Genomic DNA, 26,987 nt, shown 5'->3' with positions numbered 1-26,987 from the left:
ACTAGCAAACAGTTGACCAGTATCAGGGTAAATTTCAGAGAGAAAGCAGCAACCAAACTGAGCACTGAAGGTTTGTAAAGATTAATAAAAACAGTGATTATAGCGTAAAGATTAATAAAAATAGTGATGATAGCTTATTCAAATGCAGAGAAGCAAGAGATGGGACTTTGCTGTTAGGACTCATCCAGTAACCACTTTGTTTGGAAAATAGAACATACAAAAGAATGATAATAAATTAAACTGAAAACTTAGACAACTTGATTGCTCTTAAGGACCAGATAATCTTAGAGTTAAAGAATATCATAGAATAAAGTTACATTATAAATTAAGTCTAAAATGAAATGAAGAGATCATCAATTTCAGGGATTCTTATCATAGTATCAATGTATTTACAAAGATATTCAGACACATCTAGGTATACATAAATACAAAACCACATTTTGACATAATTGGTTTCCTAATACTATTTTTTTTATTTTATGAATTTAAAAATTATTTTCTTTTAAAGCCTTACCTTCCATCTTAGAAACAATACTGGGTATTGGTCAGAAGAGCAGTAAGGGCTAGGCAATGGAGGTTAAGTGATTTGCCCTAGGTAACACCGCTAGAAAATGTCTGAGATCAGATTTGAACCTAGGATTCACACCTCTAGGCCTGGCTCTCAATTCACTGAACCATCCAGCTGCCCCAAAAAATTCTTTTTAAAAGGGATCCATATGATTCCTTAGACTTCTATAGGTGTCTATCTTTCATATTACCCCCCCCCAACACAAATACACACAGTTAAGAAACCCTGATCTAGTTCAACTTTATCATTAATTTACAGAATCAAAATCAAAGTTGAGAAGGTAAAATGATTTTCTTAAGGCCACATAGTGAATTAACTGGAAAAGTTGGAGTAGAAAGAAAATTTAATTTTTTTTTATTGCACTACCATTGTTTCAATATGACATTAGTGAGAATTTGAACCTGAGCCTGAGAGTGGTATAAATTATACTATTGGACAACTGATGCTGACTGCTAGCTTTTTTCCTGAAGTCAAGAATATTCTTGTTCTTCATCCCCACTCCTCTCTCTTTGTTGTTTTTTCTATTGCTCTATCTCTCCATATTTCTTCTCTGCACAATGCCTCTATCCTTCTTATTGGACCAAGCTCAAATAATATTATCAAATCAATCAAAGCCTTCTTTGTCCTATAAGTCATCTACCCAGTCATCTAAAGGCCTTCATTGTGGTTATATGTATTTTTCTTATATATCCATGCATCATTCAACATAACCATTTCTTAAAATCTCTCACTCTCGTTATGTATTTGACTTACTTCTAATGATCATACATTTCCTTGGTGATATTTTTTAGGACAAAACTTGCATGTAAGTGATCAGTGGAAATATGCTATACCCTACTTAAGTCCTCAATGCTTTCTTTTTCTTTTGAAGGGTTTGGTGTATAATTGTGATTTTTCTAGATCTGGGTTGTCCATGATGTGTGTACATATAAAGCATCACTAGAAGCATGTGTGTGTATATGTATCTGTAACATAGATATAGATATAGATATAGATATAGATATAGATATAGATATAGATAGATACAGATATAGATAGATACAGATATAGATATAGATATAGATATTTAAAGTCCTATTGCAGTAGCAGCCATTTGCAATCACTGAAGTATTTCAAAGTTTCTCCAAAGGAGTTCAATTTCTTTCTCATAGGTTTAGCTCATTATCCACCAGTAGCACTTGGCCATGTATATATGTATGTATGTATATATATACACAATGGGTTGCCCATTTACTTACATGCCATAAACTTGTTAAAAGGAATAGAGACCAGAATGCCTGCCCTTTGATCCAGCCATACCATTGTTGGGTTTGTACCCCAAAGAGATCATAGATAAACAGACTTGTACGAAAATATTTATAGCTGCACTTTTTGTGTTGGCAAAAAACTGGAAAAGGAGGGTATGTCCTTCAATTGGGGAATGGCTGAACAAACTGTGGTATATGCGGGTGATGGAATACTATTGTGCTCAAAGGAATAATAATCTAGAGGAATTCCATGTGAACTGGAGAGACCTCCGGGAACTGATGCAGAGTGAAAGGAACGAACAGAGCCAGAAGAACATTGTACACAGAGACTGATACACTATGGTAAAATCAAATGTAATGGACTTCTGTACCAGCAGCAATGCAATGACACAAGACAGCTCTGAGGGATTTATGGTAAAGATGCTACCCACATTCAGAGGAAGGACTGCAGGAGAGGAAACATATAAGAAAAACAACTGCTTGAACGCATGGGTTGGGGTGGACATGATTGAGGATGTGGACTCGAAACTACCACACCAATGCAACTACCAACAATTTGGAAATAGGTCTTGAACAAGGACACATGACAAAACCAGTGGAAATGTGCATCAGCCATTGGTGGGGGGAGAGCGGGGGGTGAATGGGAAAGTAGGAGCATGAATCATGTAAACATGTTAAAAATGAATATTAATAAATGTTTAAATTTTTTTTAAAAAAGGAATAGAGACCAAACCTATGGCTTCATTGGTATAAAGAACTATAGAATGAAAAAAAAATAATTTTGCCTTCTCAGCACCTTCTCTGCTGTTGATGGTTTTAGAAAGTTGAATGGGTCATGGATATTTTATATGATTTCCCTGGGGTCACATAGCGACTATTCATCAAAGATAGGACTTAAACCAAGGCTCTCTGTTTTCAGAACCAGCTCTCGATCTACTGTGCAACACTCCTTCTCTTGGTAAGAGAAATTTCTTTAATCCATTTTATTTTTTCTGTGTAGATTACCAAATGGATCTCTTCTGGCTGATAATGAAGCTTGCTGAAGTGGCCCCAGATACAATCAATATAGGATTACAACAAGACATGTGGAGATGATAATGTTTTTTATTGCGTTGTTTTCTAGTTGTTATGTTTGTGACTGATGTCTACCTAACAAAGTTGTAAATACCTAAAGGGAAAGGTTATATCATGCTTCTCTTGGACTCCTCCTCCTCCATAGCAACCAAAATAGTGTCAAACCCTTGGTGGATGCTCAATAAATACTTGAACAGAATTCACATGAATTGAATTGAACCTAAGTGAATAAGGGGCCACATGGTGCAATGGAATGAATGCTTGACAATGGACAATTTTATCTTGAAAAAGAAAATAGCGTGGGCGGCTGAAAAGAAAATCACTGACCAAAAGAAGGTGTCTTTGAAGCTTACTTCTTATTAATTCCAGAAAAGAAAAAAATCTAAAGAGACTCAGACCTTACCCCATATCATTAGATATTTCATTCTCTGTTTTTCAGAGTTTCTCTTACCAGGGAATACCTTCTCTTTGCAAAGGAGAGACAAACAGACAGAGACAAAGAAAGACAGACATAGATAAAAAGAGAGACAGAGACAAAGGCAGAGACACAGAGAGAGAGGCAGAGACAGAGACTAAGTCAAAGAATGAAAATAATGAGAGACAAAGAGACAAAGACAGAAGCAGAAATAAAGAGACAAAGAGAGACAGGAACAAAAAGAGAGGCAGAGCCAGACCTGGACAGATTTAAAGATAGAAAGAAAAAACAAAGAGAAAAGGGGAGCAAGAAGGAGGCAGAGAGGGAAAGCAGAGAGGGAGAGATAAAGGACACAAAGACAGAAGAAAGCAGTGAAAGTCCTGTATTAAGAAATGACAGCAGTTATTGGCAGTCAATGAAAGAAAAATAGATGGCAAAGGATCAAAATGAATGGGTCTCAGGAAGGGTTTCAAGTCATTCTATGGCAGAGAAATTCAGTATGGATATGTAGTTTAAACATTTGTATTTGATTTATGGATTGGTCATTATTCATGTAAAATTGAGCAAATCATTTAACTTCTTTGGGATATCACTTTCCTAGTCTGTAAAGAGAGTTAGGCTACAGGATATCTAAGGTCTTTTCTACCTAACAGTCCTACGATTATATGAATAGATCCATCATAAGAGTCTTTCCCAAACTATCTAAGGGAGAGAAAAAGTAAAAAATGAGTGCCATACAGAATTCTGAAAGTCTTGAATCCAAGTTTATAAAGTATATTCTCCAGAATTTAAGGCAGCATGGCATAGTGGAATAAGCAATAGTTCCATAATTATAAGATTGGGTTCAAATTCTTTCTTTGTTCCTCACTACCTGTGTGACCTTGGGAAAGTTACTTCGTCTTTCTAGGTTTATTTTTCTTGTTGGCAACAATATCTAGTATTTATATAGAGATTTAATATTTACAAAGTACTCTACAAATAATATCAAATTTGTTCGTCACAACAACCCAGCTTCTCTAATTTCCATTTTATAGCTGAGAAACTGAGGCAATTAGTTAAGTATCTTGCCCAGCTCATAAGTGCCTGAGACTGGATTTTAACTTGTCTTCCTGATCCCAACTCCATCATCACTTTAACCACCTGGTTTCTTCTATTTATTTATTTATTTGTCTTTTTTGATAGAATGAGGCTCTAAAAATTCTCTGAATTCCCTTCTAGCACTAAATCTTTTAATTCCATGAATTTCTCCTAGACATTTATGGTGGAGAGAAGGAGCAAGAGAATGGGGATGTCACATTCAATTCAACAAACATTTATTTTACATATTATTGCTATCACAGCCTTGTGATAGGCACTATCAGAGAACAAAGACATTGGCTCAGTTCTCAAGAGACAACATAGTTGAAGAGCTAAGACACAAGCCAGTGAACAGTTCATAATATCATGCAGCAACTGGTGAACATCATAGTAGTAGTAGACTACAGACAATAAATTCGATTGGTTATCTGGAAGAGAGAGAAAAGATATTTGGCTTTAATAGACTAGACAATCTAAATAAGATTTTGGCTTCAGGTTAAGGATAGAGGGTAGAAGTAAAAGAAAAATTGAAAAGAACAGAACAGATATGAAAAATACTATGAAGAAAAAAAAGTGAAGCCAAAGGCAGTGAACCTGGTATATAGGCAAGGTAGGTCAAGGCAAGGTCAGCTACCTTGGATACAACACTCAGTGGGAAGGATAGATGATAAGAAAGGTCACATTATATATGACTTTATAAATTCACTTTTTTTCCAGGCTAAAAAAGCCACCTTCCATAGCAAATAGGTATTTGTCTTTTGCTAAATTATGTCACATGCTAGAACATTAAGATCATTGGCATAGTCCTAGAAGGACCTTTAAGATTATATATACGCTGACTTTGCTGTAATTTATCTGCACTCTTAGATAATGCCCTTCACAACCAACTGTAACTTTTTTAAGAAGGATAGCTAGGATATGAGGTATAACCTACCTGTGGCTATGGGATAGAACAGGAAGATACTTGGGAGGAAAAAAATATTACTATATCTACAGAGTTAGGGATATATATGTGTGTGTGTGTGTGTGTGTGTGTGTGTGTGTGTATATATATATATAATGTAGGGCAGGGATTTATACATTTTCTGCTTTCTTTTCATCCTTTTGTTATTTGATCCCACCAGCCTTGTTCTTCTGTTAGCTTCTGAAAGCTTCCAAAAGTCCTCTTCAGGATCCTTTGTTTTTCTATACACAACCTCACATGACTACAAACATTATTTCAAATAACAATTTTCTGTCTCCAAAAGTTTACCCTTTTCTTTGATGGAGAAATCTTTCCAATTCCTTCCAACCTACTCTCCCCTTTTCACAAACTATCTCTCATGCACATGTTTTTTTTCAAGGCTCATACAATGACACTGTTTTCTGGAAGACTTCCCTGATCTTCCTGAGTCACTAAGGTAGTCTCTCTCCTCAAATGACATTTCTGAGCACACTTTATAGCAACCTCCATCCCAAGTAGAATGAAGATCCTTAAAGGAAGAGTCTTCCTTTATAAAAATCTTTGTACTCTACAGTGTTTTGCATTTTTATTAGGCACTTAGGTATAATATATGTTGAATGGTAAGGTAAATGTTTAAAAAGTTTTGAATGAATGAATGAAATTCCTTTTAAAGATTTTTTTTTAAAAGGGAGAAAGCATAATTTATAGGTGCTAGGTTTGAATTTGCCTATGCTAATTTTTACTTATATGACTAAGATCAAGTGATTTAATTCTTCCAAACCTCAGTTTCTTCAACTGTCAAATGAAGGAATTGGACTAGATTATCTTCCCCAGCTCTAATTAATCAGGAATCAGCCCTAAAGGACCTACAAAACTGGGTGCTGGGAGAGAAGTGGTGGCCACCCAAATACAAAAGCTTATGGGTTAAAAGTGAGACATCTACTTAAAGAGGGGAAATTCCAGATGATCTGTTATCATTAAGACAACAGTCTAGGAAATTTGACCAATTTTTTTTTTCCAGCCAGCATCTAGATTTTCTGGCTTTGCAAAGGCAAGCAGTCTTGGACTTGTATAAAAGAAATGAGCTCCTCCCAACTTCCCCCACCCCCAACCCTTTTGCCTAACCCAGTTTTAAAAGGTGCATCTTAAATGCCATCAAACAGTCCACAGAATGATGGAAATAGGTCTCATTAGCAGAATGGTCCCAATTATGTCCAACCTTCCCCCCGAGAAGCAGCAGTAACTATTTTACCTGACGAGGTTTTCTGGGTTACAATGAAGGCATTTATGTGCAGAGACATCGGAAGGAGCTTTAAATGGGGTCTATCAAAAGATGGGGAGAGCCATGAAAAGCCTTTTTCTTTTCCTCTCCTTGGACTCCTGCTAAATGATGACTTTGGGTAATTAAAATGAACAAAGTGAGCTGCGATGTTCCGTCTTTGCAATCACAGCGTTTTTTCTTCCTTTGTTTAACTGCTTTGTTCTCTTGAAACTGGTGTTACCAAAAAAAAAAAAAAAAAAAAAAAACCCACAGAAATAGAACCTGAATGTATGCCTGCCGGGCTATATTTTTAGCTGCTCATCAGTTTGTGGAAGGGGTCCCAAGGTTGCACACACTAATTATGAACTTGGGTCTGTGGGAAGTGGGACATCTGGGTGGGACTGAGGGGAAGGCTGTGGGAGAAAACGCTGAGGGAGTCTGCTTCCTGTCAAATTTTAAGCAGTGTGGCCCAGCAGGCTTCCCAGGTTAAGCCCAAATGGTGCCTATGACAAACAAGCTATGACGTGCACTTTCTGGTTTCAGGGGAAAATAAAAAAACAATCCCTCCTTCCACCCCCAACTGTTACGCCAGTGGGAGACTATTCTAGAATGAGATGACTCAAACTGGAAAAAGATACTGTAAACAGACAGAGATGATCAATGGCAGTGCATGCAACTGCAAGGAGGTGTTGAATGGGTAACCACAGATAGGGTGTTAGGGCTGAACTTTTTTTACATTTTTATTGATGATCACAGAGGATTAAATAGCACTTGAATGCAATTTATTATTAGTATTGATTTATGGGTTAGCATGTATATTTATAGCCCTTTCATATCTGCCAAGTTCTTTCCAATCATCATTTTTAGTGTTCATGCCTCAGAGAAGAGTAACAGAGGAAGCAGACAGGCAGTTGTGTTGACTGGGGGACGTCCCTGGTGCTATTAGAATGATGGGGATATTGAGGCATAAGAATGGTAGCATGACTTGCCAGAAGAGTCTGAATGGGGAAAAACTAGGTCAGGAATGAAAATAAGTTGAGGGAAAAAGACAAAAACTTAGAAACAATTGACAGGAAAGACTAGAGCTTAAAGACTGTTGGCAAATGCACTGGAAAAATAGATAAGTGAACCACAATGAAGCCAAACAAAAGGATGAAACATAAAAAATGAACAGGCTAAAGGGAGACCAAGAAGTGTTACTACCCAGCACCTTAGCTGTGACTTGACTGATTCAAGAAAAAGGATTCCAGATAGAAATAAATTATACTAGCAAACCTTGGCCTCATATGACATCTCATTTAATACTCAGAACCACTCTCTGAGTTCACCTGTGGCTATGACTACCATTATAGTTCAAGAAACTGGAACTTACAGAAGTGAAGTAACTTGCTCAAGGTCATATGACAAGGTACGGCTGAGTGAAGATTTGAACCCAGATCCTGACTCTTACTCCATACCTTTTTTCCTTTGCCCTGGATACCTAAAGATATCCCATTCTAAAATAGAGCCTTCCTAATGATGGCCATTTACTAATCTCCCCTTCCCTCCCCAACTTGTTGATATGGTAGAAAGAAACATGGATTTGGAATATTAGTACTTCGGTTCAAATGGTGTCTTGGACATTGTCAGCTGCATGAGCTACAGTAAATTGTTTTACCTCTTAGTCCTACTTTGTCCCACTTCTAAAATGGGACTAATAATAACTATAGAGCCTACTTCAAAGTGCGGTCCTGAGAATCATGAGAAACAGTGTAGGTAATATCCTCTGAAAACCTTAAATGTGTGCTATAAATGCCAACTCATTTATTGTGTTGATTTGTCTCTCTATTTATTTCTGTATCTGTGATTTCACTAGTAGAGGAACAGATTTTCACCTTCTGTGACTTATGGTCTTAGAAAGTTGCTAGAGGACATGGCGGGGTCAAATGTCTTCCCAAGATCACAGAACAAACATGTGGAAGAGGCAAGTATTGAATCCAGTTCTTTCTGATTACAAGGCAAGATTGTTTGTTCAATTGTTTTTTTTAGCCAAATTTAATTTTTTTAAATGGGCAGAAATATATTTTCTCTTTCCCAGATTCACATCCTTTTTTTTTTTTGGGTGGGTGGGAGGGCATGAGGAAGAGAAAAAGAAAAAATGTAACAAATATGCATATTCAAGAATAACAAGACAACAGAGTAAAGGGAGTTGGTGTAGATCCAATCTCATCCATTGGCAAACAAAAGTCTGATTGCCACACAACTCACCCACCCCACATCCATATACACATATCTTGACTAACAATGGAAATAATCCAGATTCTCAGAGAGACTAAAGTCAAAGTGAAAGAGAAGGATAAGATGAGCTCTCCATACACTCTAGCATGCTTCTCTGTATGGAACCTGGAAAATAAGATTAGGCCAGAGCATCTCTAACTTTCTTTATAGCTCTAAATTACATTTTCAGAATTTTTAGAACATCAAGCCCTATGGGTCAGGGAGGGAAATAGTATAAGATAGTTTATTTATGCATATGATTGAGATAAAGGTGATGGGAGTAGGAGACTTTGAGTAAAAGCCATAGGGTTGGAAGGGGACAGAGGATGAATAAGAGATGTGAAAAAGGTTTTGAAATTGAGGGAGAAAGACTGGGAGGCCCATTGATAATAGCAAGAAAGATCTATACAGGAAAGGGAGAAGGAAGAGAAGTGCTTGTTGAGTGATGTTGTGTGGAGATGGAAAGCATGGAATCCCTGCAAAGATACAGGGACAGCCTCACCCAAAGTTCTCCAGAGGGGTCCCCTGGAATTCTGGGTGAGGCTGTCCCTGTATCTTTGCAGGGATTCCATGCTTTCCATCTCCACACAACAGTGATGAAGCCAAAATGAACATCTAAGAATAGTAATGAAGAGCAAGGAGTATGCAGACTCTGCCTTATGACCGTGTGTGTCAGAAGTTGTGAGTGAAGAAATATTCAGCCTTCACTTTTGGTCCCCTGCTCATTCAGTGTGGCTTATCTGTGAGATCTCAAAACCAGATGGCACCTCATAGACAATTGAATCCAGTGGGAAAGTGGGCTCAAAAAAGGGCATGTCAAACATAGCACCTCTCTCTGTTTCTCTTTTTCTCCCTCTCTCTCCCCCTTTCTTTCCTTCTCCTCTTCCCTTACTCTGTCTCTGTCCATCTGTTTATTTCTTTTTCCCATTCCAGTCTGTCTCTCCATATAGATATATAAATATACAAATAGTTTCCTTTATACACTGCACTATACTGTCTCATTAGGGGACAAGTATTCATATATTCAAAATATTTAGTGATATAAAGAACAATGCAAAAGTTAAAATGGGGAAATATTAATCTGAAATAATTAAACATTTAAGTTGTAAAAATAAGATTATAATAATATAGATTTAAAGTTATAAAGGGGACATTAGAGGTCATCAAGTCCAATTCTTCATTTTCCAGTTGGGAAAACTAAGGCACAGAGAAGATGTCATATGGGTAATAAGTCACAGAACTAGTGTTTGAACACATATATTTTGATGTCAAATCCAGCATCTTCTTTATAATTAAGTATATACAGTGTGTAAGACTAAATTTATAAATTTTAATTTAGGAGATGCTCTTAAAGGGCATATATTATATTATGCTCTTGAAAGGCATATTATAATCACTATTATAATCAGCAGACCTATGGAGAACGGAAGAATTTATGAACAAAGAAATTATATGTAAAATAAATAATTTTGATTATATTAAAAAGCTTTTGTCCATACAAAACTAATATAATCAAAATTAGAAGGAAAGACAAAAATCTGGGGAAAATTTTTATAACAAATTTCTCTAACAAAGGTTCATTTCTCAGATTTATAGAGAATTAAGTGAAATGTATAAGAATACAAGTCTTTCCCTGATTGATAAATGATCAAAAGATATGAATAAGCAATTTTCAGATGAAGAAACCAGTTATCAATAATCATATGAAATAATATTCTAAATCAATCTTGATTAGAAAAATACTAATTAAAACAACTCTGATGTATTACCTCACACCTATTAGATTGTCCAATATAACAGTAAAGGAAAATGAAAAATATTGGATGGAATGCAGCAAAACTGGGACACTAAAGCATTGTTGGTGGAGCTATTAATTGATCCAACCATGCTGAAGAGCAATTTAGAACTGTGCCGAAAGGGCAACAAAACTGTGAATACCTTTTGATCTACTAGGTCTATATTCTAAAGAAATAATTTTTTTTTAAAAAGTGGGTTGGGGATAAAGGACCTATTTGTACAAAAATATTCATAGCAACTCTTTGTGGTAGCAAAGAATTGGAAATTGACAGTATATCAATCAATTGATTGAACAAGTTGTGATATATTTTGATGAAAGAAGACTATTGTGCTGTAAGAAATGATGAGTAGGATGATTTCAGAAAAAGCTGAAAATATATGAACTGAAACTCTGTGAAATAAACAGAGGTAGGAGAACATTATACAGAGTAACAGCAATATTGTATAATGATCAACTATGAACGACTTAATTACTCTCAGCAATACAATGATCCAGGATAATTCCAAAGAACTTATAACAAAGAAAGCTATACACCTCATGAGGAAGAACTGTTGCAGTCAGATGCAGATCAAACCATATTATTATTTTTCACAGTACTTTATTTATATTTTTATTTGGGAGTTTTCATTTTATATGAGTGTTTTCTTACAACAATGACCAATATGGAAGTATGCTTTGCATAATAATAAATGTATAACTCAGATCAAATTGCTTACCATTTCCAAGAATGGGGAGGGAAGAGAGAGAGGGAGAACAATTTGAATCTTATAATTTCAGAAAACATAGTTTGAAAATTATTGTCACATGTAATTTGGAAAAGAAAATATATTTGAATAAAGAAGAAATAAGAATAGGAATGATAGATTTACACTTCAAGTTTAAGCCAAATTGAACCTATATCTACCTACCCAATAGTCTCCTAAACAATCCATATCCACATTATGTATTCACTCACATAAAGAAATTCCAGTTTTTAGCTTCCCATATTTTATAACCACTTTACCTATTAAAATCTAACCATCCTTTCAAGATCAACTCGAATTTCACTTTTTCATTTTTTGTTTTTATTTTTTCAGTTACATGTAAAAACAATTTTTGACAATTGTTTTTTGACATTTAAAAATTCAGTTTCTCCTTTCCTTTCCTCACCCCCACTCTGAGACAGTCTATATTATTATATAGGTCTTACTCATACTTTAAATATTGTTTATGCCATAATAGAAGACACACAATAGAAATCTCATGAAGGATATAGAGTTGAATATGGCATTTTTGTATCTGCGACCAGATTCCAACAGATCTTCTTTAGTTATGGATATCATTATATTATGAGTCCTTTGTGTTTATCTTTGAGGCTTGCTTTGCTGATGGGTTAGTCCTTCACAATTGATTATTGTATAATATTTTTATTACTGTACACATTGCCTTGGTTCTGCTCACTTCACTTTGCACCAGTTCATACAAGTCTTTCTAGGTTTTTCTAAATTCATCCCATTCATCATTCCTTATGGTGCAATAGTTTTTCATTGCAACTATGTTCCACAACTTGTTCATCTAATGCTTAAGTGATGGACAACCCCTCAATTTCCAATTCTTTGACACTACAAAAAGAGTTACTAAAATATTTTGGTTTGTGGAGGTCCTTTTTCCTTATCTCTTATCCCTTTAGGATACAGTTCCAGTAAATGTACTGCTAGGTCAAAGGGTATGCTTAGTTTTGTGGCCCTTTGGGTCTGGTTCCATATTACTTTCCAGAATGGTTTTATCAGTTCACATTTCCACCAACATTACATTAGTGTCCCAATTTTCCCACATCTGCTCCAACATTTACCATTTTCCTTTTTGTTCATGTTACCCAGTGTGGTAGGTATGAGGTGATATCTCAGAGTTCTTTTAATTTGCATTTCTCTAATCAATAGTGATTTAGAACATTTTTTTCTTATGGCTATGTATACCTTAAATCTCTTCCTCTGCCTATTCATATCCTTTGGCCATTTCTTGACTGGGGAATGTTTTATATTGTTATAAATTAGTTCAATGCTTTTCTTACTTTCAATGTTATTAATGTCTCTCTTGATTTACAGAACCTCAAATTTGGTGTTTAATTAGGGATTTATCTTTTTCTAGTTGAATGCCCAATTTATTGATCTTCTCTTTTTCTAACTTTTTGATATAAGCATTAAGAGATATGAATTTCAATCTAAATATTCTTTGGCTGCATCCCATGAATTCTGATAGGCTGTCACCCCATTGTCATTTTCTTTAGTGAAATTGTTGATTGATTATATGATCTGTTCTTTGACCCATTCGTTTTTGTGATAAAATTGTTTAGTTTCCAAATAATTTTTCATCTTTTTGCTGCCCTTTGTTGAGAATAATATTTATTGAATTATGGTCTGACAAAGATACATATGATACTGCTGATTTTCTAAATTTGGATGTGAGTTTTTATGACCAATTATGCGGTCATTTTTTATGATAGTGGCATATACTTCTGAGAAAATTTTTATTACTTTCTATTCCCATTCAATTTTCTCTAGAAGGTTTTCATATCCAGTGTAATAAGGAACTTCTGGGACAAGATGGAGGACATCTTGAGTGACAGGAATGTTGGTTGAAGACCTTGGAATGTGCCCAGTGTGGCATGAGCCAGGGCCAGAAGACAGTTGGAACCACCCTATAAATACCCAGGGACAAAGCATACTGGGTCTCATTTTTGAGAATTCCTGGGAGGAGGGAGGAGACATCCATATCTGAGTGCCATAGGAAATCAGTTACCTGCTAATTAATAGAGCTGAGAGAGACATCACCACAACCAATAAGAAGAATATCACTAACCTTCCTTATCCTTTGGCTTGTGCCACGGCCAGACTAAGCCAGGGATTGAGGGAGGGAGAAGAAAGCTCCAGCCTATTACTAAGTCTATCATCCATTTGATTCAGTTCACCTTTATTTATTTAGATTTAGCTTAATATTCCCAAACCTTTTATCCTATTTCCTTGTCCCTAACCCTTATAGATAGTAAATAAATCCTGTTACAGTTCAATCAAAGAAGATTGGTGTTCCTCTCCTAATTGGTGAATCATCTATACCTGATTAGGGAAAGGATTTATAAACCACAGTCAGAATAGTGTTTATCCAGTGAGTTTATCTATACCAGCCCAAACCAACCCTTTACCATCAAATCCAACCCCAAGTCAGGTTTAGAGGAGTTGCTAAACACGTATACAACTCCCATTAGGTTCCTGATTTGGGCACTGTTGTAGGGCAGAGACTTGGCTAAGCTGATCTCCATAGGCTTGAGGTCACTGACACATTGGGTAACCACCTAGCAAATACTTCACCCACTAGCCCAGATTCATCCAGGGCCTATGATTTCCAGTGCCTACTTGGCAGACTCAGTCAACAGAACCTGTCAGGCCAAGTGAGGTTTAACAGCCTTCTTATTACCAACCTGCCTCCAATTTCCTGCACAACACCAGTTTTTCAAAAGTTCTATTTACCTCCTTAACTTCTTTCTTGTTTATTTTTTGGTTGGGTTTATTAACTTCTGAGAGTGGAAGATTGAGGTACCCCACTAATGATGTTTTACTATCTATTTCCTCTTCTATTTCCTACTGTAATTTATGTAACTTTTCTTTTAGGAATCCGGACACTGCTATTTTGTGCTTATATATTTGATATTGATATTATTTCATAGGAAATAGTGGTCTTTATCATTACTTCCTTATCTTTTTAAATTATATCATTTTTTACTTTTGTTTCATCTGAAATCATGACCACTACAATCCATACTTTTTTAACTTCAGCTGAAGTATAGTAAATTTTGCTCTAGTCTCTTACTTTAATTCTGTGTTTTATTTTTAAGGACAACATCCTCCAATTCACCCTACTTTTTTTTCCTCCTTCTATCCCCTTATTCTCCCTCTCATCCTGCTTTCCTATAGGGTTATTTAGGTTTCTATAGCTGACTGAGTTTGGGTATTATTCCTACTTTGAGCTAGTTTTTTAAGAGTAAGGTTTAATCATAGCCATACCCACCCCCACCATCAACTCCTCCAGTGTATTTGCCACTTTTATGTTTCCTTTTCCATTTTGGTTAAAGCTACTCCTACTCTTTAAAGAGTTGTTTTCTTTGGTGTTTTTTCCCCCCTTCCATTTCCATTTGGTCAACTCTAGTCTTTAGGAAGTTGTTTTCTCTAGAGGATTTTCCAACAGCTGTTGAGTTTTTCTGTCAATTCTCTTATTTTTTGTTTTTAATCAGTCCCCCTAATCTCCACCCTAATTTTACTTCCCTTTTTCTGCCCCCTTCTTATTCCCCTCTTATTTTTCTTTAGTGTCTTTTTAAATTACCCTACACACTTTCCCTCACTAATATTGCTTCCCTCCCCCACCCTTCCCACCCTTTTTATTCCCCTTTTATTTTTTAGGGTCTATTAAATACCTTCCCCCCACACTCTCTTCCCCTCCCTTTTTTACTCACTGCCCCCCTTAGTTTTCCCCTCTCAATTTTCCTATAGAGTAAGAGAGAATTCGATAGCTCAATGGATCTAGATGCTCTTTCCTCTCAGAATTGATTCCACTGAGGGTAAGGTTTGAGCATTACCTATTAGCACTCTCTTCCTCTCCTTCTTATAATAGTATTCTTCCCCTCTCCCTCCCATGTGTCTCTTTTTGTGATATAGATTATTTTAATTTTCTTATTACTTCAAGTTTCTCTTGGTATCATCTTCTATTCCCTTCCCATTTTCATTTTTTGTATATCATTTTAAACCACTTAGTACTCCAATCTCTACTTATGAATAATTCTTCTAACTATTATAAGAGTGAATACAATTTTTGAGAGTTACAAATAACATTTTCATATATAGGAATATAAAAAATGTGACCTTATTGAAGCCCTTAAAGAAAAAAAAATTCTCCCCCTCTCTTCTTTATTTACCTTTTCATGTTTCTCTTGGTTTTTTATCATTGGATATCAAATTTTCCATTTAGTTCTGGTCTTTTCTTTATAAATATTAAGAAGTCTTCTATTTTGTTGAATGCCCATACTTTCCCCTGGAAGTATATAGTCAGTTTTGATGGGTAGATGATCCTTGGTCATAGACCCAATTATTGTGTCTTTCTGAATATCATGTTCCAAACCTTTCAGTCCTTTAATGTGGAGGCTGCCAGATCCTGTATAATCCTGATTGGTGCTCCTTCATTTCTGAATTGTCTCATATTCTTATTCTTATTATATTCTTATAATATTTTCTCCTTAGCTTGGAAGCTTTTGAATTTGACAATTACATTCCTAGTGGTTGAATTTTGAGGATTTAATGTAGAGGATGATCTATGGACTCTTTCAATGTCTATTTTGCCCTCTTGTTGAAGAACATCAGGGCAGTTTTCTTGGAAAATTTTTTGTAATATGATGTCAAAGTTTCTGTTTATTTTGGGGTTTTCAGGTAAATCAGTGATTCTCAAATTTTCTCTTTTAGATCTGTTTTCAAGATCATTAATTTTCTCAGTGAGATAGTTCATGTTTCATTCTATTTTATCACTCTTTTGACTTTGCTTTATTAATTCTTGCTGCCTTGTGAGATCATTAGCTTATACTTGCCCAATTCTGGTCTTTAAAGATTGGTTTTCCTTTTTGGTTTGGTCTATCCTTTTTTTTGTGGCTTCTAACAAGTCATTTCTGGTCTTCAATTTGCTAATTATTTCATTTGATTTCTGGGCTTTAATCTCTAAGTGAGAGATTCTTTCTTTTAAACTGTTATTTTCTTTTTGAACTATTTCCTACTTTTCTTGACAAATCTCGTGTCATAATCTCAGATTTGAACTCTTCAAGAGCTTGTGACCAATTTCCATTTTTTGGAAGGTTTTGGTGTGTTTACTTGTTTCTTGTCTTCTGCTGTCTCCTCTTTAGTCTGGATTTTTTCTGCATAAAAATTATCAAGGATTAAGATTTTCTTCTTGGTTTTTTTGGTGGTTGTGGATTGTTGTTCTTGGGAGTTGGTGGCCATTGCCTTGTTCCTTCCTGGTCAGAGGTCTAAGTTAGGAAAGTAGGTAATCTTTGTATTGGGATCCAAAGATGTTTTTCAGAGAGGTTGCAGCCCTGTTCAGTCTCTTCATCCAAGCTCTGTATTCCTCAGCCTCCTAGGGACTCAAGTCTCACTGCTCTTAGGGACAAGTCCATCCCCTGAGAACTTAAAGATAGTTCCACTGAGGTCTGGATGTGGAGTGTAGGCAAGTCTCTATATTAACTGCAGGAGAGGTTTTTGCTCTGAGGCTAATTTTCAAGTTTCTGCAGCTTCTGCTGTAAGCCGCCCCTCTCTACCCAAACTCCATGCCCCATCTCCATGTTTCATCAGCCTCCTGGGGTCCCAAGTCTCGTTTCTCTTAGGGCTAATTCTGTGTTGACCTTAGTCAGCCACCATCTGAGAACTTAGAAGTTGTCCTGTGCTCCCTCTGACTCTGGCAACATAGATGGAGTTGGGGAGGGGTGAAGAACTCGCCTCTTGGTGGGAGTAATTTCATCCCCTTTTAGCATGGAAATGCCCAAACTTTGCCTACCTTATGTGCTATGCCTTATTGTGGAACTCCTTCACTCATCTGACTTTGGGTTTGTCCTTTTGAAGCCCTGTGTCTCGTTTGGTGGAGAGGAGATGAAGAGCCATGCTTCTCTTCTGGGGCCATCTTAACCTTAGTCCAATTCTCTTATTTTTTAAAATAACTTTTCAGGTTCTTCCAGGGATTCTTATCCTTTCACACTTTTCTTTAAGCCTTCATATATTTCCTTTGTGATATTGTTGTTCTCTTCTCTTCTGAGTTCATATTTTGGTCTTCCCTGTCACTAAATTAAATTTCTACAGTCAGGGTTTTGTTTTTCTTTTATTGTCCTTTGCTCATTTTTTAGTTGTTTTTCTCCCTGTTATCTTATCTATCTGTTATGGTTCTTCTCTGTTCCTGAATATAGGGTGCACTACTCAACACTGCAGAGTACTCTTCTTTGGTACTTGAGGTACCGCTGTGTTGCAAGGGCTGCTCTCTCCTTTTATCCCAATAAGATATGTTCCTCCAGCTTTCCATAGTTTTGAAGCTATTTGTTTTCTTTCTCTACCTTTCTGTGTGTGTGTGTGTGTGTGTGTGTGTGTGTGTGTGTGTGTGTGTGTGTAAGGTTTAGGGTAGAAAAGAGTCATTTACTCTGCCATCTTGAAATGTCATTTCTTTAAGAAGCCTTACTTGATCAATAAGCAACTAGTCACTTTCTCTGTGCCAGGTATAGAGAACAATAAAATGGGATACAAAAAATAGGATAATTTTCACTTTCAGAGCTCCTATATCATTTCCTTTGGCTCCTCTGAAGGATATAACATAATATTATCTATTATGATTATGTGAGTTTCCATTTTATTTTTAGTAATTCACTTTTATATAGCACTTTAAGGTACAAAGTATTTTCTCCACAAAATCCTACAAAGTTTATGTGAAGATAATTATCCACATTTCCACGGAATCAAAGGATCTCCACAAAAGTCATATTCCATCTTGTCTATATTGCACATTTATAAACTTAATTGTTTTATAAGTTGACTTCTCTATTAAGACAGAGATTATTTTGCCTTTCTTTGCATCCTTTTAGTAAATAATAAATGCATGTTGATTTATTGAGAAATTACAGTAGAACTAGAATGAACCTCAGAGATTAACTAAACAAAAATTGCCTTTTCCACAATATCATACTGTTAAGACCCTCCATCATACTCGTATTTCTCCTCCTCCTCCTCCCCACTTACCTTCTGTCTTAGTATAAATTCTAAGACAAAAAAGCAGCAAGGACTAAGCAAATGGTGTTAAGTGACTAGACCAGGATCACATATCTAGGAAGTATCTGAGGCCAGATTTGAACACAGGTCCTCCCAACTCTGAGCCTGGTGCTCTATCCACTAAACTATCTGGCTGTAACCTCTCACCATATTCTAAGTTCCATGATTATGATCATGAATTTGCAAATAGAAGTAATCCTATAGTTCTTTTAATCCAGACTCATTAAAATATAGATAGAGAAAAAGAGTTCTTAAAAGGTGAAGTGATTTGCCTAAGGTTAAATAGGCAGTGATTGGTCCTCTTGAATTTGAACCCAGGCACTTTGATTCTAAATCCTTCTTCTTCCCCTAGTCTTATGTTGTAAATAACTGTTCATTTCTATTAATTCCTAATACTGGAAATAGTAAGTAATTATTGAATGTTTATTGAGTGAATGAATGTTGCCAATAACACATTGGAGCATGAACATTATATTCTGTTGGTAGGATAAATATTCCCCTTACTATCATTTTCACACTTCCATTAGCTTAGCAGGAAAATTCAGAAGTATTCAACCTCCTTTCCATCGATCACAGATTCCTAATTACTGGAGTCATAATGAATGAGGTTTGACTGTAATAATTCATTGTCAGTTATGGGAACATAATTTCTCCTCAGTATCCTGCAGTTCCCCCTCCCCCACTCTCCCAAATGAGAACCTTGTCTTTATTTCATTTAAAAAATAGAGACCATTCACAGAGAACTTCTCTGATCCTCTTTTCACAGATATCTTCTGCCACCATCTATTTCTTCACCTCCATCTCTCATGAAGAGGTACACCTTCTCATACCAAGGCTAACCTTTTTACAATCACAAATGAATGCATGCCATTGTATCTTCTCTTAGAGAATGATGACTCTATTATCCCCACTGTCACTAATCTTCAATTACTTTCTGTCTACTGGCTGTTTCCCTACTCCAATAAACATGCCTATACTTCCATCATTCCCAAAAAACCTTTTCTTGATCCCTCAGTATCTTTCAACTATTATACTGTATCTCCTCCGTTTTGTGGCTATTTGCCAAAGCCATCTAGAATATATGCACAAATTCTCATTGCTTTCCCTTTTTAACTCTTTTTTTATTTTAAATTTGTGTTTGTTTTTCATATTAAAATTCCCAGGTATTTCCTCCCTGCCTACCCTTTATGCACTAAGGAATGCATCATTTGATGAAAATACTTATGTATATATAAAAGTATGTCTTGCTTGTTTCTATTTATCACTTTTTTCTGGAGGTGGACATACACAAGTAATTCTTTAATATTTCTAATGCCATATATAATATTCTTTTGATTCTGCTCATTTCACTCTATATAACTTCATGTAGGTCTTTTCATATTGTTCGGTTTTTTAAAAAAAATTTACCTGTTCATCATTTCTTACATCACAGTAGTATTTTATCACAATCATATGACACAACCTGTTTAGCCATTCCCCAGTTAATGGACATTCTCTCAATTTCCAGTTCTTTACCACTATACAGAGAGCTATTATGAATATTTGAGAACACATTGGTTCCTTTCCCTTATCCCAGAACATCTGTAGAGTTTGGTTTGGATGGCATCATTCAACTGAAACTTGTGTCTCCAGTTAATTGCCTAATCAAATAGGTTTTTTGTTGTTGTTTTTTTCCCAGTCTTCATCTTTCTTGACCTTTCTGTAACCATTTATAGTATTGGCTATTCTTCTCCTAATATTCTCTTTTCTCTAAGTTGTCATGAAACAGCTATCTTGGTTCTCCTGCTACTTATTTTACCTCTCCTTCTCTGTCTCTTTTGTTGAATCATTAAAGGCATTCTTCCTAATGATGAGATTCCCCGATGTACTCACTCTTGAACTTTCTTCTTTTCTTCCTCTCTTCTTTTCCCATTCAGAAAGTCTCATCAGGTCATAGGGTTTCAATTATCATCTCCATGCAAATGATACTCAGATCTACTTTTCAACCCTAACTTTTATCCTGCCCTTAAATCTGGTATATCCAACTACCGAGTATACATCTCAAATTGGATGTCTCGAGAGATATTAAATTAAACATTCCAAATGGAAATCATTACCTTAGTTAAAAGTGAGTCTGAGAAATAAAAATATCTTACAATATATTGTCAGTATCTATAAAAGTATTAATGTATCTGCAGGACTGTTTCCTTTAGCAATAAACAACAACAACAAACTGCAAATTGCTGGAGATCAAGTTGATCCCATCCTCCCAGTTATGCACAGTATCCACATTCAGGGTTCATTCATAGGAGGGAATGACATTCATAGGAGGGAATGACAAGCTCCTAAATCTGTATACTTATATTTGTTGAGCCCTAACCTCTCTCCTGATGTCCAATCTCACATCTCTAACTTTATATTGGATGTTTTGAATTGGATGTCTTATAGATTTCTTAAACTAAACATTCCCCAAACTGAACCCATCTTTTTCTCCCATGTACTCCCCTCTTCCTAATTTTACTATTGTTGTGAATGGAATTATTTCAACTCTGTACTCTCTCTCCCCCATACAATTACTTGCAAAGTCCTGTTTCTCCTTTATTTGCACCTTATTTTGTATATGTCTCCTTCTCTTCTCTGATACTGCCCCAAAATAGGGAGTTATAACTTCAAGCCTGGATTATTGCAAAACCTTCTACTTGACCTCTCTGCTTCAAATCTCTCTCCATTCCAGTTCATCTTCCTCTAATCTGTCAAAATTATCTTCTCAAAGTACAGTTCTGACGATATCACTCACTACCATGTCTATTCAACCCCAGTGGCTCTCTATTATCTTCAGCATCAAATATAAAATCCTCTGTCTGGCTTTTATAACCTGGCCTCTTTATTCATTTCCAGTATTTTTATACCTTAATCCCTTCCTTGTACTCTAAATCTAGTGATACCAGGTTTTTGCTATTCCTTGCACAAGAAATTCCATTTCCCAAATCAAAACGTTTTCAATGGTTGTCTTCCATGCTTGGAATATTTTTCCTCCTTATTTCTATTTCTTTATTTCCCTAGTTTCCAAGTATTAGCTAAAATCCCAACTTCTAAAGAAGGCCAGTTGTAGTCTTCTTTAAACTTAATGCCTTCCTTATTTTACTATCCTCATTTATCCTATAAATATAATGTATAAAATATATTTTATTATGTATTATTCTATATCATATATAGAATAATATTTATAATATTATATATATATATATATGTACACACACACATATATAACCTGTTGTATATGTATAGAGTATTCAGGGAGGACTAGCAACTCTGGTATGAAGTCTTGCTAAACCCTTTTAGCGCTATTTATATACCTTTCATATTTACCTTTTACCTGACTCTCACCTATGGCTCCAAGAAGCTGTAGCATACAAAACAACCACATACAGTTAAAATCATCTTGGCAGATGAGCTAAACCATGTTGAGGGAAACCAACAGGCCTCAAACTCATTGATTAGTTGAGGTGATGTCTAGCTCAAGAATGCAAAGTTTTAGATGCCATGGTTGTATGGGTGGTTGAAAATAATTTGTTCTAATAACCATGAAAGCAGTTGAAGCATATGCTGTGAAGGATCTAGAGCTTGTTTAAACATCAAAGAATACAAGGTCATCCACTATATCTTTGGTCATATATCTGATGTTTGTTTTTCCACTAAAAGAGAGAGTAAGATTGAGTATTTTGTGCAACTCTACCTCATTTAAATCCAATGAACACCAAAATCAGGTCAGTACCTCATAATGCTATTGATCCTCTTTGAAATGAAGGATGAACAAAAATCTTATTGTACAAACTCATTTTAACTGTGTGTGTCCTGAAGTAAGGGAATTGGTTTTTGCCTTTATTTATATGACTAGTGCTTGGCACATAATATGTCCTTTAAAATGTTAGTAAACTCAGATGGAGGTCTCATATCTAAAGTATATAGACAACTTTGTCACATTTAAAGAAATAGACATCTTCCACTGATAAATGGGAAAACGATTTAAACAGAAAGTTTTCTGATAAAGAATTCAAGACCATATATATGTCAATGAAAAAATGCTTGAAATCACTACTGATTCGGGATGTGGTTATGAACCTATGGCATGTGTGCCAGAGGGGGCACTCAGAGCCCTCTCTGTGGGCACACTTGATGTCACCCCAGCACAGAGTTTACCAGAATTCATTACTAGAGAGTCAGAGGGGCAAGGGCTGGGCTCTTCCCCTTCCCCTTGCCTGAGGACATTCCTCACATCACCCAACCTTTTGAAAGGTTCACTATCACTGGATTAGGGAAATGCAAACCCTAGCAATTCTGAGATATCATCTCACATGAATCAGACTGGTTAAAATGACCAAAGGGCAAAATGACAAATGTTGGAGGGGATGTGGAAAAGTGGGGACACTGATACACTGTTGGTGAAATCGTGAACTGATCCAACCATATTAGGGAGTAATTTAGAATTATACCCAAAGAGCTATAAAATTGTCTATATCCTTAGACTCCACAATATCATTGCTGGATCTATTTCCAAAGGAGAGCAAGGAAAAAGAAAAAGAACCTATATGTTCTAAAATATAACAGCTCCCTTTGTAGTGATAAAAAACTGGAAAATAAGATGTCCATCAATTGGGGAATAGCTAACAAATTACGGAATATTATTGTGATGGAATATTACTGCACTGTAAGAAATGATGAGCAGATTAATTAAAGAACTTAGAAAAATAATGGAGAATGAAATAAGTAAAACAAAAAGAACAATATATGAAGCTACATTATAATAGCTGAAGAACACCTTGTGAATGTTAAACTTCAGAGAATGAACTAAGAAATGGAAGCATAAAAGTCAATATATATATATATATAATAAGTAGGTGAATAAATAGATGGTTGTTTCTTCTAAAAATACTACTTGACTGACTGACTGACATGAATATGAAAATATATATTCTAACCTGATTAAGGTATATACAGAATTTAGATTTCTTCTGTTTAGCTCCAGAGGGCAGATCTAAAAACAGTAGTTGGAGGTAACAAAGAAATAAATTTAGGTTTCAGGCTTGGGAAAAAATCCCTAATTATTTTGAGCTAGTGAACTTTCCATCATGGCAGTCTTAAACTAAAGAATAGCTAATCACTTGTTGGCTATGATGTAGAAGATATTCTTGTTTAAGTGTGGATTAAAATAGATAGTCTCTGAGTTCTCTTTCAGTTAGGATATTCTGCAATTATGTGATACTTCAAAGTGTATATAAACCAAAGTGTTATAAAGATTATAAATCAAATAGAAGATTATAGAGAAATAATTTTGCAAGACATTAAGTCCTATCTAAATGCAAAAGTGGTATTACAAATCACATTATGAATCATGTTATGACAATATGGCAGTCAATAGAGGAATGGCCTTTGGAATAAGAAATTCAAAGTTTAGAAAGTTCTACTTCAAAACCTCCCAAATGTCTTCAATTTAAGAATTATGCATAAGAGATAAAGCAGTTTCATGTTTCTCTTTGATCTAAGAAACAAGTCACCTAATAAGGAAAAAAAAAACAATCAGCAGAGAAAGGCAATTCCTAATTCATAATATATTCAGTCAACACACCCTTTCTTACTGACAAATACTCTCAAACAGTTACACAATGTAATTTATGGGCTTGCAATAAAATTCAAATTTTCCCTTTCTACTTGAATTGTGGAAAATCAAATGTCAGAAGTTTGTTTAGCCTGATATGGCATCATAGCAAGACTCTGAACAGCCATTGTTCTCAGTTAGGAAACTAAGGAACAGTAGGAACTAGAACAGGATGTCATCATGTGTGTGACTCCATCTAGCAGTGGGGGAAAGGGTCGGGGTAGGTTAGAGAGGACTGCTGAGCAGGCTTAGAGGTAGAGAGCTAGGTCCAGAGATGGAAGGTCCTAGTTTAAAATCTGACCTCAGACATTTCCTAACTGTGTGACCTTGGGCAAGTCAGTTAAGCTACATTGCTTAGCCCTTATTGCTTTTCTGCCTTAGAACCATTTCATAATATTGATTCCAAGATGGAAGGGAAAGGTTTTTTGTTGTTGTTGTTTTGTTGTTTGTTTTTTTAAGAGACTGGCATCCAATTGTGTCTATTTTTGTGTTTCCCCAAATTACTTCATTGATTCCAAGACCTATATTACTCATGGTGAGAGGAAGCTGAGATAATCTTGAGGATTGACCCTCATAAGGAGACCTTCCATTAAGGGGAAAAGGGTTAGAAGATGAGTTAGAAGGGGCAGATCAATAGCACAGCGGATAAAGTGCCAGGCCTGGATATGGGAGGTCCTGGGTTCATATATGGCCTCAGATAAAAGCCTTTCTAGCTGTGTGACTCTGGGTAAGTCACTCAACCCCAATTGCCTAGTCCTTACCACTGCTCTATCAATACTTAATATCAATTCTTTTTTTTAAATTTAATTTTATTAATTATGAAAAATTTTCTGTGGTTACATGATTCATATTCTTTCCCTCCCCTTTCCTCTCCCATTCCCATAGCCAATGCACAATTCCATTGGGTTTTACATGTGTCATTGATCAAGACCTATTTCCATGTTATTGATATTTGCACTGAGGTGATCATTTAGAGTCTACATCCCCAATCATATTACCATTGATTCATATGGTCAAGTAGTCATTTTTCTTCTGTGTTTCTGTTCCCACAGTTCTTTCTCTGAATGTGGCTAGCATTCTTTCTCATAAGCCCCTCAGAAATGTTTTGGATCATTGCATTGCTACTAGTGGAAAAGCCCATTACAATCGATTGTACCACAATGTATCCTTCTCTGCGTATATGGTTCTCCTGATTCTACTCCTTTCACTCTGCATCAATTCCTGGAGGTAATTCCAGTTCACGTGAAATTCCTCCAGTTCATTATTCCTTTAAGCACTATAGTATTCCATCACCAGCAGATGCCACAATTTATTTATCCATTCCCCAATCAAATGACATCCCTTCATTTTCCAATTTTTTGCCACCACAAAGACTGAGGCTATAAATATTTTTGTACAAATCTTTTTTCCCTATTATCTCTTTGGGATACAAACCCAGGAGTGGTATGATTGGATCAAAGGGTAGGCAGTCTTTTAAATCCTTTGGCCGTAGTTCCAAATTGCCCTGCAGAATGGTTGGATCAATTCACAACTCCACCAGCAATGCACTAAAATAGGGATTTTGCTACATCCCTTCCAACATTTATCACTTTACTTTGCTGTCATGTTAGCCAATCTGCTTGGTGTGAGGTGGTACCTCAAAATTGTTTTGATTTGCATTTCTCTACTTATAAGAGATTTAGAACACTTATTGTGCTTATTGATAGTTTTGCTTAATATCAATTCTAAGACACAAAAACTGATATTGACAGAAAGTTGTTTTTGTTATGTTTTCTATTATTTTGTATTTTAAAGTGAGTTACAAGAAAATATGAAGAAAAAAATTAAAATATTAGGAAAAAAATTAAAATATTAGGAAAAAAATTATGTAAGACCTTGAGGATAAACATATAAACCAAATAAAAATAGTATTAATAACAGAAGATGGCCTCCAATTCATCTAAATTCAGCCAGGTATCTATAAGTAAACATTGCAAGGGAAAAGAAAATGAATACACAAACACCTGATGAGGGAAATGACCTTGTGAATTTCCAATAGAGTATAGAACATCAGGAAGCTGTTTCTGAAAGTTTTAAGAGACAAATAAGAATCAGGGAAGCAGAATTCATTACTTGTATAAGAAAAATAATCAATAGAACAGAAAAGCTTAAATTCATGTTAGCAACCTCACCAAAGAAACAGATGAAGGAAAAACTGATTGGGAATTCTGATTCATAGAAATGAAGGATAATTTGACAGAAGAAAATCAAAAGGCAACAATATGAAAATAAAATACTATCTCCACATAAAAATATTAATTTCTAAGACTGGATGCATATACACAATTTAAGATTTATAAGCCTTTTAGAGGATAGGAATTCTAAAAAAACCTGAGCTACAGAATGCAAGAAATAATAGAAGAAAAAGTTCCTAGGAAGTTAACAAACAAAATAACGTCAAAGAGACCATTATGTGATTTTTCTCTAAAAGTTCCTGGGGACAAATAGTGAAAGCAAAATTAAATAGAAGTGATGATGGAGAAAGAGGTTAGAAAAATCTTAGACAAAACCTCATAATATCCAGCCTACAAGTTAATCAATATTATTTGGTTTGATTTTGTGTAACAAAACTGAAGAACTGGATGGTATATAAAAGGGAAGAGCAGAGAAAGAAAATACACAGAAATAGTTGTTGTTACCTAATCCAGTAAAAATTTAATGACAAAAGGAAAATAACTCTCATATTTTCTTGGAAAAAAGACAGAAAAAAATGAGTGAAGCAGCAAACTCAAGTATTGAAACAGGTTTTAAAAAGGGGGGAAATTTATTATACTTGTGTGAGGGGGTCCCTTTGAAGAATATCCTTTTGGGGGATAGAAAGATTCTATAATGGGAAATGAAAACTATGCAGTGGGTATAA

The sequence above is a fragment of the Gracilinanus agilis genome, chromosome 2 (assembly GCF_016433145.1).
Source record: "Gracilinanus agilis isolate LMUSP501 chromosome 2, AgileGrace, whole genome shotgun sequence".
Lineage (NCBI taxonomy): Eukaryota > Metazoa > Chordata > Mammalia > Didelphimorphia > Didelphidae > Gracilinanus > Gracilinanus agilis.
Note: the sequence above shows the minus strand (reverse complement) of the source record.